Source organism: Aotus nancymaae, unplaced genomic scaffold (genome assembly GCF_030222135.1).
Source record: "Aotus nancymaae isolate 86718 unplaced genomic scaffold, 86718_ANA_hifiasm-v0.15.2.pri h1tg000058l, whole genome shotgun sequence".
In the NCBI taxonomy this organism is placed as follows: domain Eukaryota; kingdom Metazoa; phylum Chordata; class Mammalia; order Primates; family Aotidae; genus Aotus; species Aotus nancymaae.
In genome coordinates this window covers 49799966-49817464 of record NW_026988472.1, presented here as the reverse complement: position 1 = coordinate 49817464, position 17499 = coordinate 49799966, and the positions used below count along the sequence as shown (strand labels likewise).

The following is a 17499-nucleotide window of genomic DNA, read 5'->3' as shown; positions in this document are numbered from 1 at the left end:
ATCCATTCATCTGTTGACTGAAATTTGAGTTATTTCCACCTTTTGGCTATTGTGAATAATGCTGCTATGAACATTGGCATACAAGTACCTGAGTCCCAGTTTTCAATTCTTTGAGGTATATACCTGCAAGTAGGATTGTGGGATTGTATGGCAATTTTATGTTCAGCTTTTTTAGCATCTCCACATAAGCTTGACCCTTTTTTTCCATAATACAAAATAAAAGGTTGAAATCCTTGACCTATATTTCCATTATTATATAATTTTAAGATACCAAACCTATAAGAATTTCCAGTGGAACCTTCTGAAAAGCTTTAAAAGATATATCCAGCCCCTGAGGGAGGGCGGATTTAGAGTCGAATTTTCAGTTCCTGACTAATCAATACTGATTCCTTATGCCATTGTTGATAATTCGGCAAAACAATAGATGTGTCTTCATTCCTGTAAAATTGGAGTTTCTGAGACATCTTGTTCAACCTTCCTTCTTCTGGTGAAGAAGTCAGTTTTCTACTACTATTTTGGAGGATATAATTGTGTGAAAAACTTCTCTTGAGCATGAAAGCCCTGCCACACCCACACAGGAAGATGAGATGGGAGACAGACAAAACCCTGTATCAGTCCTCCATTCTTTTAGCCCACACCTGCACTAAAATAACCTCCGTCAGATCCTCACCTGAAGCTGCTTTCTTTTTCCCCATGAAGCCTAATAAAGCACCCTGGATAACTGTGTACTTCCTGCCTCACAAATAAGAAGGAAATTATTTATCATATGGCTAGACAGGTGCAGAATTTTAGAAGCCCTGATTCCTATTGAAAGCTGGGGCCAGAGCACAATGTCAGCCGTGCCTCCCTGTCTGGGACCCACACCAATGGTGAGGTGAGTGGCACTGGGAGTACACAGCCTGTCTGGTTCTTTCTCAAGACTGACATGTCAGCTCCATGAAACTCAGCATTGCTCTCATAAACATCATCTCCTAAGTTCATCTTGGCATCAGATCTGTACGATGGCAGGAGCACTGGGGAGGCTGGCACACCCATCTGAATTTGTTTGGAGCCCAGAGAGACCTTTCGGGAACACCAGGTTATGCCTTAGATAGTAGATAGTAGGGTTTTGCTAACACCTGGAATATCGAGTCTGGAACTCCCACAGGACGCAGTTGCCCTGGTCCCAGCTTGGAACCAGATGCTTTCAAAGAGAATAAAGAAATGTCAGCTCCTTTCACTAAAATAGTCAAATCCACTGCATACAAACTGAATGAGGTTATAATGCTGGACAAAAACTTTTTCCGCTTTTTTCCTCCTAATTTCAGGGGGGAAAATTGCTTAGAGTTTTAGAAATATTTTTTTCAGAAATCTTTTGACTTCAGAGGTGGAGGATTACTTTGTAACAGTCACACAGGAAAGCTGCCCTTAGACATACAACACAATGGTTCTCAGATTTCAGATAGCCCCAAATCCCCTTCTGTGTGCCAGTTTAAAATGCAGATTCCTGGGCTCCACCTCCAGAAGATTCTGATTCTTTAGGTTGGAGCACAGCCTAAGAATCTGTATTTGTAGCCCACTCCAGGGCATTCTGATGGAGGTGGTGTAATTGGTCTACTATTGTCACTATAACAAATTACTATAAACCCAATGGCCTCCAACATCATGAATTTATTATCTCACAGTCTGGGAGGTCAGAAGTCTGATAAGAGCCTTGCTGTGCTAAGATCAAGATGTCAGCAGAGCTGTGTTCCTTCTACAGGGGAGAATCTGCTCTCAAGCAGCCTGCATTCCTTGCCTGACGGTCCCTTCATCTGACTTCAAAGCAGGAAGCCTTATCTCTTGGACCCCGCTTCCTTCCTCATATCTGTCTCTTTCTTTCTAACCTCAGTTGGACAGATTCTCTGATGTTAAGAATACTTTAAGATAACATCAGGCCCTCTAGATAATTCAGGATACTCTCATCCCAGGGTCTCTAATCCTACTTGCATCTGCAAAAATCCCTTTTGTGGTCTAAAGCAACATACTCACAGGTTCTGGGCTGTGGGCATCTTTCCAGGGGAAAGGATTGTGCATTATTCTGTCTACCATGGGGTATCTGTAGGCCAGATTTAGAAGACCCTGTAAGGGACAGTGTGTATTCCATTTTTCTCATCGCCCCCAATACCCATAAACCAGTAGTTCTCCACTGGCGAAGAGGGATAATTTTGTAGCCACAGGGATATTCGGCGATGTCTGGAGGTGTTTTGTGGTTATTATCACAGCTGTGAAGCGGGGTACTCCTGGCATAGGGTCAGCAGAGGCCAGGGCTGCTACTCAACAGCGCACACAGCAGGATGGCCCCCAACGTAAAAAAGAATTAGCTGACCTGAATATCAATAGTGCCCAATTTGGAAAACTCTGCCGTTAGCAAAGATGAGGAATTAAGGACATGTTAATAAGCAATTTCATTCTTTTTATCCATCAATAGCTTTGCTCTGTATAACCTGACATTACATTAACAGATTTCCCTTTAAGTCGATAAGATCTATATTTACCATTTTAAAACTACAGGTTTACTTGGAGCTTCCTCATCTACACTACTCCCTTCAATTTCCATTCCTTTCATAAGTTTTGAAACACTTTAAATACTATGTCAGGTCCGTGCACCCGTTTGCTAGGGCTGCCTTTGAGGGACTTAACAGAAATTGTTCTGTTACCGTCCTGGAGGCTGGAAGTCTGAGATCCAAGTCCGGGCAGGGCTGATTCCTCCTGAGATCTCTCTCCTTGCCTTGGAGATGCCCTCTTTCCCTGTGTTCTCAAGTGATCGTCCCTCTGTGTGTCTGTCCTAATCTCCTTTTCTTATAAGGACACCAGTCTTGTTGGATCAGAGCTCACCCAAATGACTTTATTTTACCTTAATCATTTCTTTAAAGGCTCCATCTCCAAATACAGTCACATACTGAGGTCCTGGGGGTTAGGACTCCAGTATCTGAATTTAGAGGACCAAAATTCGGCCCATAACAAGACATGTAAATACCTTCTCTTTAAAAAACAGAATTGGGAATGATTAAGATAATGACTTTAAAAGACGTTCAGAAACCTTAAGAAACTAAATCAATATATAGAACGAAGGTCAGCATTTTTTTTTCTTAATAGTTTTGAAGAAAACAGTATACCTCTTACCTGTGAAGCTATGACACACATTCACAAACAAGCCAGACTTCTTGATCACAAGGTACAAAAATTGAATCAATTTGCTAATTTTAAAGCCAGGCTAATAATTTCTACTCTTAACTCTTGATTTATTTGTTTCTTTGTTTGTTTTTGCTATAAAAGCCCACAAGGAGACTCAATTTAAGATAAGGTGACCCATTTGTCACAGTATCTAAAATTATCTGAAATCGAATTAAGAACCTCATGCAGAGTTCAAAAGCACCCAGTGGAGATGAGTTTGCAATGGCGTGCAGAATGGAGTCTTGCCTGCCATTTTACAATTTCCTTTAACTCCCAGCATTGTCTTTGGTATTTTGATAAAATTTCATTGTGTGTTGTAGGGCAATCCCAGATAAAAAAGCGCCCAATATAGATTTTTCTATTTTATTATTTTATTGATTTTTTTAGAAAAAGGGTTTCCCTCTGTCTCCCAGGCTACAGTGCAGTGGCATGATCAAAGCTTACTGCAGCCTCGCACTCCTGGGCTGAAGTGATCCTCCCACCTCAGCCTCCTGAATAGCTCGGATCACAAGCATACCCACCACACCTGGCTAATTTTTAAATTTTTTATTTGTAGAGATAGAGTGTCATTATGTTTCCCAGGCTGGTCTTGAACTCCTGGGCTCAAGCAATCCTCCTGCCTCAGCCTCCTGAGTAGCTGGGACTACAGATATGCACCAACATGCCCGGCTAATTTTTTGTAGAGACAGGGTCTCACTATGTGGCCTAGGCTGGTCTCAAACTCCTGACCTCAAGCAATCCTCCTGCCTCTCAAAGTGCTGGGATTACAAGTGTGAATCATCTCGCCTAGACAATGTGGAGTTTTCAAGCCCTTTCCTAAAGCTAGGGAAGAAGAGAGGAAAACTACACCCAGTGTTGCTTTTGACCAGGGAAAGGTAAAATGCCTGCTTCTTACCTTGATGAACAGACCACAGTCAGGATCCCCCTTGTGGGCACCATGACCTGAGATGTCAGTAACTATGAGTTTCCATGGGGACACATCCTGCATGAATGCAGGCAAATCCTTTCTGCTTGCACCTGGGCATAGTGGATGGCAATACCGTGGTCACGCCAGGCGCAAACTGTGCAAACAGTCTCTGCAGCAGGGTATCCCACAGCCAGGCTGCATTTCAGCTAGGGAATGCTCACCTGTTCCTGTTCATTTCCATAAACAAGACCTGGCAAGAGATACATGGAGGCTCAGCTGGATATATTTTGCTTCAACAAGACTCAGTGGCAGAGGCCAGCATAGGTGAGGTGTATTATGGCTCCACACTGTGGCACCCACATCACCTTGGCTTGGAGAGGCAGAAAGGCTGTATCTGTGGTAGACAATCCCATTGGCAAACTCCATGGCACTGATGGTGAGGCCTCTCCATCTAGAAAGGACACACATTCATTTCCCCTTAGTTCATCCTTTGTGTATTTTTCGCAGTCAGACTCCTTTTTAAAGGTCTTTGATTGGACATCTGCCATGTGTGTTCACGACCATCACCTGGTATGTACTGCTTGGGGAATTGGATGGATAATATGCCCAACAGGTCCATAAGCTTGGGTGACTTTCCAGGCATCTCTTCCCTAATTGCAGTTTGCTTATGTCTAATGTGTGAGCAACACTTGGCCTTATAGTCCAGGCAAAGCTGCTTCTTCACTTATTTATTTATTTATTTATTTATTTATTTGCTTTGCTCTGACCATGATGGGGTAGATGTAAGCACGCAGCTCTAGTAGGTCTGGGTGTTTTTAATGCAATCTTAAATAATCCAAAGTCCCTGCCCTCTTGGAGCAGCATCTGCGCAAGATACAAATAGGCACACATTATGCAACGATTAGAGAACTAACCAATGATGGGTATGTTGGCTGTGTCACATACAGGGCTCATCTCACTCTCTGAAGGGCTTGCCACTTGTCACTTTACAACTCAGGAGATGGAGACTCATGAGAATTCAGGAAACATGCTCCGAATCACATCCAGACAGAGTAACAGCAGAGATGGAAGACAGCCCGGTTCAGCTGACCACACATGCCACCACGAGAGCTGCTCCACAGATGAGAGAATACACAGAAATTAACACAGTTGTTCTTCTGTTGTTGAGATCCATCAGTTGCCATCCTGATTCTCTGCCCATGGGCTTCTCCTTCCCTCTTTTCTTCATCTCATGAGAACTAGATCACATTCCTTGGCTGACTGGTATTTTGTGGCCTCTCACTGCGTGGTGAGGACAGGAACAAATGATGCAAAACTCTAATCTAGAAGACACATTTCATGGCACAACTGACTTGCTGAGAAACCCAGCTCTGTTTCAGACCAGGCAGCTCCCTTCAACAGTCATTGAGCTCTATCCTGTTTACATTTACTGTATGATGCTCAGGTTGGTGTAGAATCCTCCCAATGGCCAAACTGCAGGGTTTCTTCTTAACCCTGCAATTATATCTTATGGTTTCAAAAGGCAGCCCTTTTAGTTCAGCCTTTGGTTTTTTTAAGGAAGTGAGTACCTTTCTCTATCAGCCCAGAAGGCACAGTCTGTTTTGTAAACTTGTTTTTTTTTTTTCATTTTTGTGGAGAACTGGATCTTGCTATGTTGCCCAGGCTAGTCTTGACCTGAAGCAATCTTCTCACCTTTATCTGCCTAAGTGCTGGGATTATAGGCATAACCCACCACACCTGGCCAGTCTCTTTTATATAATCAATGCTGGCAATGACATTTAATAGTTATTAATGCCCCAAATTGCATCTTACTTTGTTATTGTCCAATAAGCTTGATTATAGCTGATTATCTCAAATTACCCAAGTTCGCTTAGCGCTCATATAAAAACACCTCCTTCACCTCCTCCCTAACCAAAAACAAACAAAAAAAACTTTAAGACGGAATATTCTGATTTTGTTCAAAAGTACAGCCTATGTGCTTATGCATTCTTTTCTAGTTTTCTAGTGTACAATTAGAAAGATGTTTAATCTGAAGGAATGTGGGCTTGCCCTAGCTTTGAATTTGGTCTCCTGTTTGGCAACTTTGAACCATCTCACTGAGCTTGTGATTGCCTACAGTTGATATTCCTCCACGTGCCCACAGAGAGGAAAGCACATAGATGTTTTCTACAGCACTAATTGGTATAGAAAACAAGTCAAACAAAAACCTAAGATGCAGCAATAGGAAATGGATCGATGCTCATACATTCACAAAATGAAATCCCTATGCCAATTAAAACAAACTAGGGTTGCTGGTGTTGACATGGGTCAACTTGAAAACACTATGTGGAGTGGAAACAAAGAAGCTGAAAAGTCTTTGGTAAAATAAATCATTTATGTGAATTTTTAAAAATTTAGAAAAAGCCTTATGTTATAAAGGCCTAAGAAAGATCATGTAAACAGCATTGACTGGCTATGGGGGAAAGGGAGGGAATGGCGGCTGGAGAACCATTTCTAGGCTACTGTGTTTCTTTTAAAATGTTCTAGTGCAACTATGACAAAATGTAAAATTGTGTTAAAACATTTTGTTGAGTACCTCTAAGGTGTCTTTTTATAAATTAGATTTTGCACTATTCAAGGAATTATTAGTAATAATTACAGGGGAGAGAAGGATTTACGGGACCTAGGGAACATCAGTATTCCTTACTACTTGGAAAATTTGCTAAAAAGTCATTGTATTTCTGTGGGATCAGTGGTGATATCTCCTTTATCATTTTTTATTGCATCTATTCAATTCTTCTTTATTAGACTGGCTAGTGGCCGATTTATTTTGTTGATCTTTTCAAAAAACCAGCTCCTGGATTCATTGATTTTTGGAAGGGTTTTTTGTGACTCTATCTCTTTCACCTCTACTCAAATAAACTAGAAAATCTAGAGGAAATGGAAAAATTCCTGGACACATACACCCTCCCAAGACTACACCAGGAAAAAGTCAAATACCTGAATACACCAATAACAAGTTCTGAAATTGAGGCAATAGTTAATAGCATACCAACCCCAAAAAGTCCAGGACCAGATGGATTCACAGTCAAATTCTACCAGAGGTACAAAGAGGATCTGGTACCATTCCTTCTGAAACTATTCCAAACAATAGAAAAGGAGAGACTCCTCCCTGACTCATTTTATGACAGCAGCGTCATCCTGATACCAAAACCTGGCAGAGACACAACAAAAAAAGAAAATTTCAGTCCAATATCCCTGATGAACATTGATGTGAAAATCCTCAGTAAAATACTGGCAAACCAAATCCAGCAGCACATCAGAAAGCTTATTCACCACAGTCAAATTGGCTTTATCCCTGGGATGCAAGGCTGGTTCAACATATGCAAATTAATAAACATAATCACATAAACCGAACCAATGACAAAAATCACAATTATCTCAATAGATGCAGAAAAGGCCTTCAATAAAATTAAACAGCCTTTCATGCTAAAAACTCTCAATAAACTAGGTATTGATATAGTGTATTGCAACATAATAAGAACTATTTATGACAAACCCACAGCCAATATCATACTAAATGGGCAAAAGCTGGAAGCATTCCCTCTGAAAACTGGCACAAGACAAGGATGCCCTCTCTCACCCCTCGTATTCGACATAGCATTGGAAGTTCTGGCCAGGGCAATTAGGCAACAGGAAGAAATAAAGGATATTCAAATAGGAAGAGAGGAAGTCAAATTGTCTCTGTTTGCAGATGACATGATTGTATATTTAGAAAACCCCATCGTCTCAGCCCCAAATCTCCTTAAGCTGATAAGCAACTTCAGCAAAGTCTCAGGACACAAAATCAATGTGCAAATTCACAAGCATTCCTATATGCCAATAATAGACAAACAGAGAGCCAAATCATGAGTGAACTCCCATTCACAATTGCTACAAAACAATAAAATACCTAGGAACATAACTAACAAGGGATGCGAAGGACCTCTTCAAGGAGAACTGCAAACCACTGCTCAATGAAATAAGAGAGGACACAAACAAATGAAAAAATATTTCGTGTTCATGGATAGGAAGAATCAACATCGTGAAAATGGCCATACTGTCCAAAGTAATTTATAGATTCATTGCTATTCCCAACAGGCTACCATTGACTTTCTTCACAGAATTAGAAAAAACTACTTTAAATTTCATATGGAACCAAAAAAGGGCCCATATAGCCAAGCCAATCCTAAGCAAAAAGAACAAAGCTGGAAATATCACACTGCTTGGCTTCAAACTACACTACAAGACTACAGTAACCAAGACAGCATGGTACTGGTACCAAAATAGAGATATGAACCAATGGAACAGAACAGATGCCTCAGAAATAACACCACACATCTACAACCAGCTGATCTTCAACAAACCTGACAAAAACAAGCAATGGGGCAAGGATTCCCTATTTAATAAATGGTGTTGGGAAAACTGGCTAGCCATATGCAGAAAACTGAAACTGGACCCATTCCTTACACCTTATGCACAAATTAACTCAAGATGGATTAAAGATGAAATTTAAGACCTAAAGGCATAAAAACCCTAGAAGAAAACCTAGGTAATACCATTCAGGACATAGGCATAGGCAAAGACTTCATGACTAAAACATCAAAAGCAATGGCAACAAAAGCCAGAATTGACAACTGGGATCTAATTAAACTAAAGAGCTTCTGCACAGCAAAAGAAATTATCATCAAAGTGAACAGCCAACCTACAGAATGGGAGAAATGTTTTGCAATCTATCCATCTGACAAAGGGCTAATGTCCAGAATCTACAAAGAACTTAAACAAATTTACAAGAAAAAAAAACCTTATCAAAAAGTGGGTGAAGGATGTGAACAGACACTTTTCAAAAGAAGACATCTATGCAGCCAACAAACATATGAAGAAATGCTCATCATCACTGGTCATTAGAGAAATGCAAATCAAAACCACAATGAGATACCATCTCACGCCAGTTAGAATGGTGATCATTAAAAAGTCAGGAAACAACAGATGCTGGAGAGGATGTGGAGAAATAGGAACACTTTTACACTGTTGGTGGGACTGTAAATAATTTTAACCATTGTGGAAGACAGTGTGGCAATTCCTCAAGGATCTAGACCAGAAATACCATTTGACCCAGCAATCCGTTGCTGGGCATATACCCAAAATATTATAAATCATTCTACTATAAAGACACCTGCGCACATGTTTATTGTGGTACTATTCACAATAGCAAAGACTTAGAGCCAACCCAAAGGCCCATCAATGATAGACTGGATAAAGAAAATGTGGCACATACACACCATGGAATACTATGCAGCCATAAAAAAGGAAGAGTTCATGTCCTTTGCAGCTATAAAAAAGGAAGGGACATGGATGAAGCTGGAAACCATCATTCTCAGCAAAGAACAGAACACAAGAACAGAAAACCAAACATCATGTGTTCTCACTCATAAGTGGGAGTTGAACAATGAGAACACATGGACACAGGGAGGGGAACATTACACACCAGGGCCTGTCAGGGGGCGGGGGCCTAGGGGAGGGATAACATTAGGAGAAATACCTAATATAGATGACAGGTTGATGAGTGCAGCAAACCACCATGGCACATGTATATCTATGTAACAAACCTGCACGTTCTGCACATGTACCCAAGAACTTAAAGTATAATTTTTAAAAATGCTTATACTTACTGAAAAACTAGTTTCTGAACTATTTGGTAACCAATATGAAAGCTTTTGAGTTACAGTTTTACATTAAAAATAGAGTTTAGGAAAAATAAAATAAACATTGTATACAATGTTCTTTAATTGAAAAAAAATCATTGTAATGTCAACTGGATTGCCAAAGGAGCAATACAACTCTTCAAAATTAATAATGTTCACATATTACTAAGGTTTTCTTGGTTCTTCTGAAGAACTGTGACCTCGAGTTCTACTCAAGTAATCTTATGTTCATCTTCAAAAAATAATGAGTACTCGATTGACCAGAGAAAGCATTTCCTAGTATTTTACCTGAGACTCTGTTACTAACAATAGTAGTTCTGTATTATCCATTTTTTAAAGGAATATAGAAATTTCTTTACAGCATGTATATTGCAGTCTCTGAAAAAAAAAAAAGTGGGGGGAATCACTAGAAAACAACCCTGTAAACACAGACTGGATTAGTCTAGGAATTTGCTTGCTGGTGCTTAAATAATATTATACACTTAGGCTGGTGAGGATGAGTGAGCTACTATTTTCACAGATGGTAAGAAATTTTTTCTCTTCCTCTTCCTCAAGTGACCTCATAACTGTAAATACAGAAATACTGAGTTTCAAAGTTGGTAAATAAAAATTGGAGTCTGTAGCAACAATGGGAAATAAGGACCATCAATAGTTACTATTTATTATTCCCAAACATATCATTAGCAGAAGCAACATTTCTAATAACAAGAGATTTCTAATTACAGCCACTGGGATAATATATGAAAATATTCACTACTAGTTCTATAATTGTTTATCTAAAATTTTGCAGAGTGCCTCTACTGATCTCATTTTGGGGATGGTTGTTGATCATTATACTCACTTACAATAAATGATGAGGAGAGTCTGTCATAAAGCATTTTATATATGTAGCTTCTACCTTTCTCTTACTCTGTCTTCAGACTATTCCTTTGGCCCATAAATACTATATGATATAGACTTGCTGGATGCAGAATCATTCTCCTCCAAATGTTTATTCACAAATAGAAAGAAAAAAGGAAAACAGACTGGTTCCTTAGAAAATATTAAGAGCAAATGCCTTCATATTGACCATATTTATCTAGGTGAGAATGGCCATTAACCTCACTGTCCAGAGATCCAGAGGAACAGAGGGAAAAAAACCATGGGAACTTAGGTAGAAGAATACATAAAACTATATTAATTAAAATTGCCCTTAGTAGTTTTCTTTTATCTAAACAGATGCTCCCCAGTGAGAGTTCCTATTGTTCTATTGGGTAATAGGTACTGAAAGAAATTCATTCTTGCTTAATCCTATAACAAGCTTGCTACTTCTTGGGATATAGAGGGTTTACCCAAGTGAACCAAGTTAACTCTTTCAGAATCACAACTGCTTCTTCTAAGTGTGCCCCCCAAAGTTCTTTCACCTCATAATGGGTGATTCTCTGAGGTGTTTAGGCACATAAATATTTGATTAAACAGTTGCCTAATTTTATTTCTTAGGAAATCCTCAAATTTTTCACTTATTGGTTTAATATGATATTTAAATTCAGGTCAATGTCACAGAGCTTATAGTAACCCTAAACTTTGGCACATAGGATGGAAACTTTTGGTAGATGAAAGTTCCACTGTGGTTTCCTAGTTTGCAATCAAAGCATTTCTTCTTCATACACCACTGGAGCAGAAAATATCCCATTTTCCCAATCTTCACGTAAAACCAAATGCAGAGATTGCTACTTATCACCTTCCCTTTGTTCACTCATTCATTTGCCATGCATATGTTTGAGCTCCTACCACAGGGTTGTACCCACAGTACTTGCTTGGGATTGTGCAGTGAACAGAATCAGAGCTGCTGACATCAAAAGCACAGATATCCAAAGGAAAAACAAGCACATGGTACAAGGAAAGAGAGACAGAGTGCTGAGTGACAGCAACATTTTACACAGGTTGAGCAGGAAACACAGATACTGAAAGGAACACAAGGCCGTGGGGAGAATGCTTCTGCAGAGCACAAGGCACTGGCATGGGCTCTGGGATCAGAGAGGGCTTCAGGTGCTTCTGGACCAGCAAGAGTCCAATGTGGGTGAGATAGGGATGGGGTAGCAAGGGGGAGTTGTTGGAGCAAAGAGCCCAGCAGCAGCAGGAGCCAGCCATGTACACACTAGCAGGAATCGTAAAAACATTTCTGAGTGCACTGAATGAGGTGGGAAGTTGTTAGAACGTTTTGAGGACAGGGTGGCCATGAACTAACTTATATTCTGAAAGAATCACCCTGTAGTTAAAAGAGAAAAGAAAAAGTTTACAGGGAAGAAACCTGGCAAGTACCACCTGAGCCAAGAGATCAAGGTCAGCATCACCAGAGCAAAGCCATGTGGCTATCATGTAGCCTCGCATATGGTAAGGAGAAGGGCACCTCCCCTCGGTCATGTCCTTCCTCAAATCCCAAAACCCCAGTCTAATTGTGACAAACATCATACAGAATCAAATTGAGAGACTTTCTATAAAACACCAGACAAGGACTCCTTAACACTGTCAAGGTCATACAAGACAAGGAAAGTACAATAAATTGTCACAGATCAGAGGGGACTAGAGGATATGATGATGACTAAATGCAGTGTGGGATCTGGATTTGATCCTGGAACAGAGAGAGGTAATTAGTGGAAAAACTTGGAAAATCCAAATACAGTCTCTAATATTGTTAACAGTATTGTAGCAGTGTTAAATTTTTTTTTAACAGATGTACTGTATCTTAGTCTGTTTGTCCTGCAGTAACAACATACCACAGCCTGAGTAATTTATGAAGAACAGTAATCTGTTTCTCATAGTTCTGGAGGTTGGAAAGTCAGTGTCTGGTGAGGTCTGGTCTCTGTTTCCAAGATGATGCCTTGAAAGTTGTGCCGCCCAAATTCCTATTTTTTTTTTTTTTTTTTTTGCTTCATAAATGATAAGTTGAACTGCTTCCCTATTGACCAATGGAACAAAATGCTTGTGAACCAAACTTTGTGTAAGCTTCTCCTTTTCCCATAGGTACCTGAACTTGGACCCCACCCTCAGCTTGCGCCAGCAGACCACACCTCCTAAGAACAGGCTGGGCTAAGGGTAAGACATTCTCTGACTGTTCTATAACATCATCCTGCATCTGACTCCCCAACACCTGATTCTTACTTTTGTTTACTTCTTATAAAAGCAAAACCCTTTTTGCCTAACTCTTGAGACATGTACCTATAAGCAATCTCCCTACTGCAAGTAGTTGCCCTCTCCTAATTGCAATCCCCCCTCCCTTGCAATTATCCTATAAAATAAAATCTCTTCTTGCTAAGCCCAGATTTGTTTTCTACTTGACAGTATCCTTTAAGAACAATAAGACTTGAACCACTTTCTGCAACTTCCCCTTGAATTCATGCCTCACTTCGGAGAGTGGACTGGTACCCTACAGAAAGGACAAATGATGGATCTTTATAAGGCATTGTGATGTGCTCTCCCCAGCAGTAAGTTTCCATTCAAATTAGAGTCCTGAAAGCCTCGGAAAATAGCCAGAAGAAGGACTGCATAAAAAAAAAAATTAAGTTTACAAACCAAAAAAAGTCTAAGTGAAATGATGTAGCCCCTTTGTTTCTTTCTTTTTAACAGTTCAAAAAAGACCCCCTTAAAACAGTAATGTGAACCATGTACCCTCAGATTTAATTTTGGTTATAATCTGCCAATAAGAGAATCACACGGACACAGTGGCTTGGAGCTTTCCAGCCTCCTAAACTATTGATGTAGATCTTTCTCTATAGGACTCAAAACTGCTATGCTAAGACTGGAATGGAAAGGTAAGAAATTCTCATTGACTATACTAAATCCCTGTGAACTTTGCCTTTGGGGGTAGATTTGGTTTATTCAGTTGATTATTTTCTTGAGCCAAAAGAACTTTTTCCAAGCCCTGTTTATATTTCAGAGGTAATAATGTCCAGATTGAGCCCTTTGGCATGGAACACTTCCCCTTTGTGGCCTGTGGTTTACTATGCAAATGGATTGCAAGTGAATAGATGTAGCTAATGGGGCAAAATCTCAAAATCACCAAGGATCTTGGAAAGGAACCCTGTTTTAAGGAGTGCACAGTGTGAAATATGTACATATCTGTGTGGGTGTGTACACACTTTATACATATATATACATACATACATATATATACACACATATATACGTACACTCACACACACGCACACACACACACACACACACACACATACATACATATTCAATTACAGACTCCCAGCTCGGTAGCCCTGATTATTCAACATTCTGTCTACTAAGACCAAGTCTGGTCTTGTCCTTGGTAAACAAGGGGGCATCTATGAGTCTTATCTAAGTTATATAGGGACAGGTAGTTGTTTGCAGTAAGCTATTTCCAGAACTCCAAGAGTGGGGGAACCTCTTTATTATCACTGTTTCCAAGGATACTAGGACTTGGGTAAAGTTTAACAAAGTCAGTGGCAATGAAATAAAAGTCAAAAGTAGGTAATCAAAGGATAAGAAGGGACCTTTAGAGGTGACAGATGAGTATCTAAGCAACCAGGAAAGCCTACTCTTAATTGAGTCCAAGAAAAACACACAAAGGAGAGAAAAGCCATTTTGCGATTTCTCGATGTCAAATAATTGCTGTCGTCTCATGCCCCAAGAATGAGAAATCCTGTCTGCAGCTGGAAATTTTACGAAGTGAAAAGTGATGATCAAAATGCCAATGCCACCCTGGCATTTGGAGCCTCTAAGACATTAAAATGTGTAAGAATATAAAATACTCAACCCCATAAGTCTTTTGACCTTTCTTGGAGATGAAATTTGAGGGGGCTGACCACAGAAATGAGCTGCTCTTGTTTCCCACCATAGTAGACTCGTTTTATTTTGTTCTTGATTGAAAAATATATTTTACAGTTCTTTAAAAGGTCAGTGCTTCAGGGAGAGACTTCAAGATGGTAGCTGATCAGAAATTAGCAGGACCCAGCAAATTCACTTCTGGGTTCCATTCAAAAGAAAAGAAATTTTATGTCCAAAAAACCCAGCCACACTCACATGTTTATCACAGCACTATTCACAATACCAAAGTAATGGAATCAACCTAAGTATCCATCAATGATGGCTGAATAAACAATATGTGGTACATATACACCATGGACTGCTATGCAGCTACAAAAAAGAATGAAATCATGTCCTTTGCAGCAACATGGATAGAGTTGGAGGCTATTGTCCTACTACATGAAATAGCTCAGAAAGTCAAATACCACATGTTCCCACTTATAACTAGGAGCTAAACAATGGGTACACACAGACATAAAGATGGAAATAATAGATATTGGGAACTCCAAAATGGAGAAGGGTGGGAAGGGGGTGAGGGTTTTAAAAATTATCTATTGGGTATCCTTGATGAACATACATGTAAAAATCTTCAACAAAATACTACCACACCAAATCCAGCAGCACATGAAAAAACTAATCCACCACAATCAAGTAGTCCTTATTTCTGGGATGCAAGGTTGATTCAACATATGCAAATCAATAAATGTGATTCATCATATAAACAGAACTAAAAACAAAAACCACATGATCATCTCAATAGATGCAGAAAAGGCTTTCAATAAAATTCAACATCCCTTCATGTTAAAACCCTTCAAGCACTGAAGGAACATATCTCAAAACAATAAAAGCCCTCTATACAAACCGACAGCCAACATAATACTGAATAGACAAAAGGTGGAAGCATTCTCTTTGAGAACCAGAAAAAGACAAGGGTGCCCTCTCTCACCATTCCCATTCAACATAGTACTGGAATTCCTGGCCAGAGCAATTGGGCAAGAGAAAGAAACAAAAGGCATGTAAATAGAAAGATAGGAAGTAAGAATACATGTTTTTAGATAATATAATTCTATACCTAGAAAACTCCATAGTCTCTGCCCAAAAGCTCCTAGATCTGATGAACAACTTCAGCAAAGCTTCAAGATACAAAATCAATGTACAAAAACAAGTGGCATTTCTACACATCAACAATATCCAAGCTGACAGCCAAATCAAGAATGCAATCGCATTCACAATAGCCACAAAAGGAATAAAATACCTAGGAATATAGCTAAATAGGAAGGTGAAAGATATCTATAATGAGAATTACAAAACACTGCTCAGAGAAATCAGAGATAACACAAACAAATGGAAAAACATTCCATGCTCATGGATAGGAAGAATCAATATAGTTAAAATGACCATACTGTCCCAAGGAAATTACAGATTCAATACTATTCCTACAAAACTACCACTGACATTCTTCACAGAATTAGAAAATATTACTTTGAAATTCATATGGAACCAAAAGAGAGTCTGAATAGCCAAGGCAATCCTAATAAAAAAGAACAAAGCTGGAGGCATCATGCTAGTTGACTTCAAATTACCCTACAAGGCTACAGTAACCAAAACAGCATGGTACTAGTACAAAAACAGACATATAGACCAGTGGAACAGAATAGAGAGCCCAGAAACAATTTCACCCACCTACAAATATTGGTCTTTGACAAAGCTGACATAAACAAGCAATGGGGAAAGGATTTCCTATTCAATAAATGGTGCTAGAATAACTGGCTAGACATATGAAGATTTAAACTTGACCCCTTCCATACACCATATGCAAAAATCAACTCAAGATGAATTAAAGACTTAACTGTAAAATCTAAAATGCTAAAAAACCTGTAAGATAACTTAGGAAATACCATTAGAGACATAGACCCTGGCAAAGATTTCATGACAAAAATGCCAAAAGCAACTGCAACAAAAACAAAAAATGATGAATAGGATCTAATTAAATGAAAGAGCTTCTGCACAGCAAAAGAAACTATCAACAGAGTAAAGGGACAACCTACAGAATAGGAGTAAATTTTTGCAAACTATGCATCCAACAAAGGTCTGTTACCAAGAATCTATAAGGAATTTGAACAAATTAACAGGCAAAAAACAAACAATCCCATTAAAAAGTGGGCAAAGGATATGAACACTTTTCAAAAGATGATATGTATGTGGCCAACAAGTATATTAAAAAATGTGCAACATCACTAATTGTATTAGTTCATTTCACACTGCTATAAAGAAATATGTGAGATTGGGTAATGTATAAAGAGGTTTAATTGATTCACAGTTCCACACGGCTGGGGAGGCCTCAGGAAACTTACAATCATGGCAGAAGGCACTTCTTCAAAGGGTGGCAGAACAGAGAAGAGAGAGCAAAAGGTAAAGAACCCCTTATAAAACCCTCAGATCTCATGAGAACTCACTCACCATCATGAGAATAGCATGCGGGGAACCTCTTCCCATGATCCAATTATCTCCCTCCCTTGACACAAGGGATTACAATTTGAGATGAGATTTCAGTGGGGACACAGACCAAAACCATTTCATTCTGTCTCTGGCTCCTCCCAAATCTCACGTCTTTTCACATTTCAAAACCAATCATGCCTTCCTAACGACAGCCCCCCAAAGTCTTAACTCATTTCAGCATTAACTAAAAAGTCCACAGTCCAAAGTCTCATCTGAGATAAGGCAAGTCCCTTCTTCTTAGGAGCTTTTAAAATCAAAAGCAAGTTAGTTACTTTCAAGATACAATGGGAGTACAGGCATTGGATGAATGCTCCCATTTCAAATAGGAGAAATTAACTAAAACAAAGGGGCTACAGTCCC

General features: G+C 39.4%; 1 long non-coding RNA gene across 1 annotated transcript in view; it reads left to right on the top strand.

Moving 5' to 3' along the window:
- The window catches only part of LOC135269960 (uncharacterized), a 56144-nt gene extending 42794 nt beyond the window's left edge, over window positions 1–13350 (top strand). The window contains exons 2-3 of the long non-coding RNA XR_010338197.1: window positions 12829–12900; window positions 13147–13350. This is a non-coding gene — a long non-coding RNA (uncharacterized LOC135269960). The remainder of the gene's footprint in view (window positions 1–12828; window positions 12901–13146) is intronic.
- The last annotated feature ends 4149 nt before the right edge of the window (window positions 13351–17499 follow it).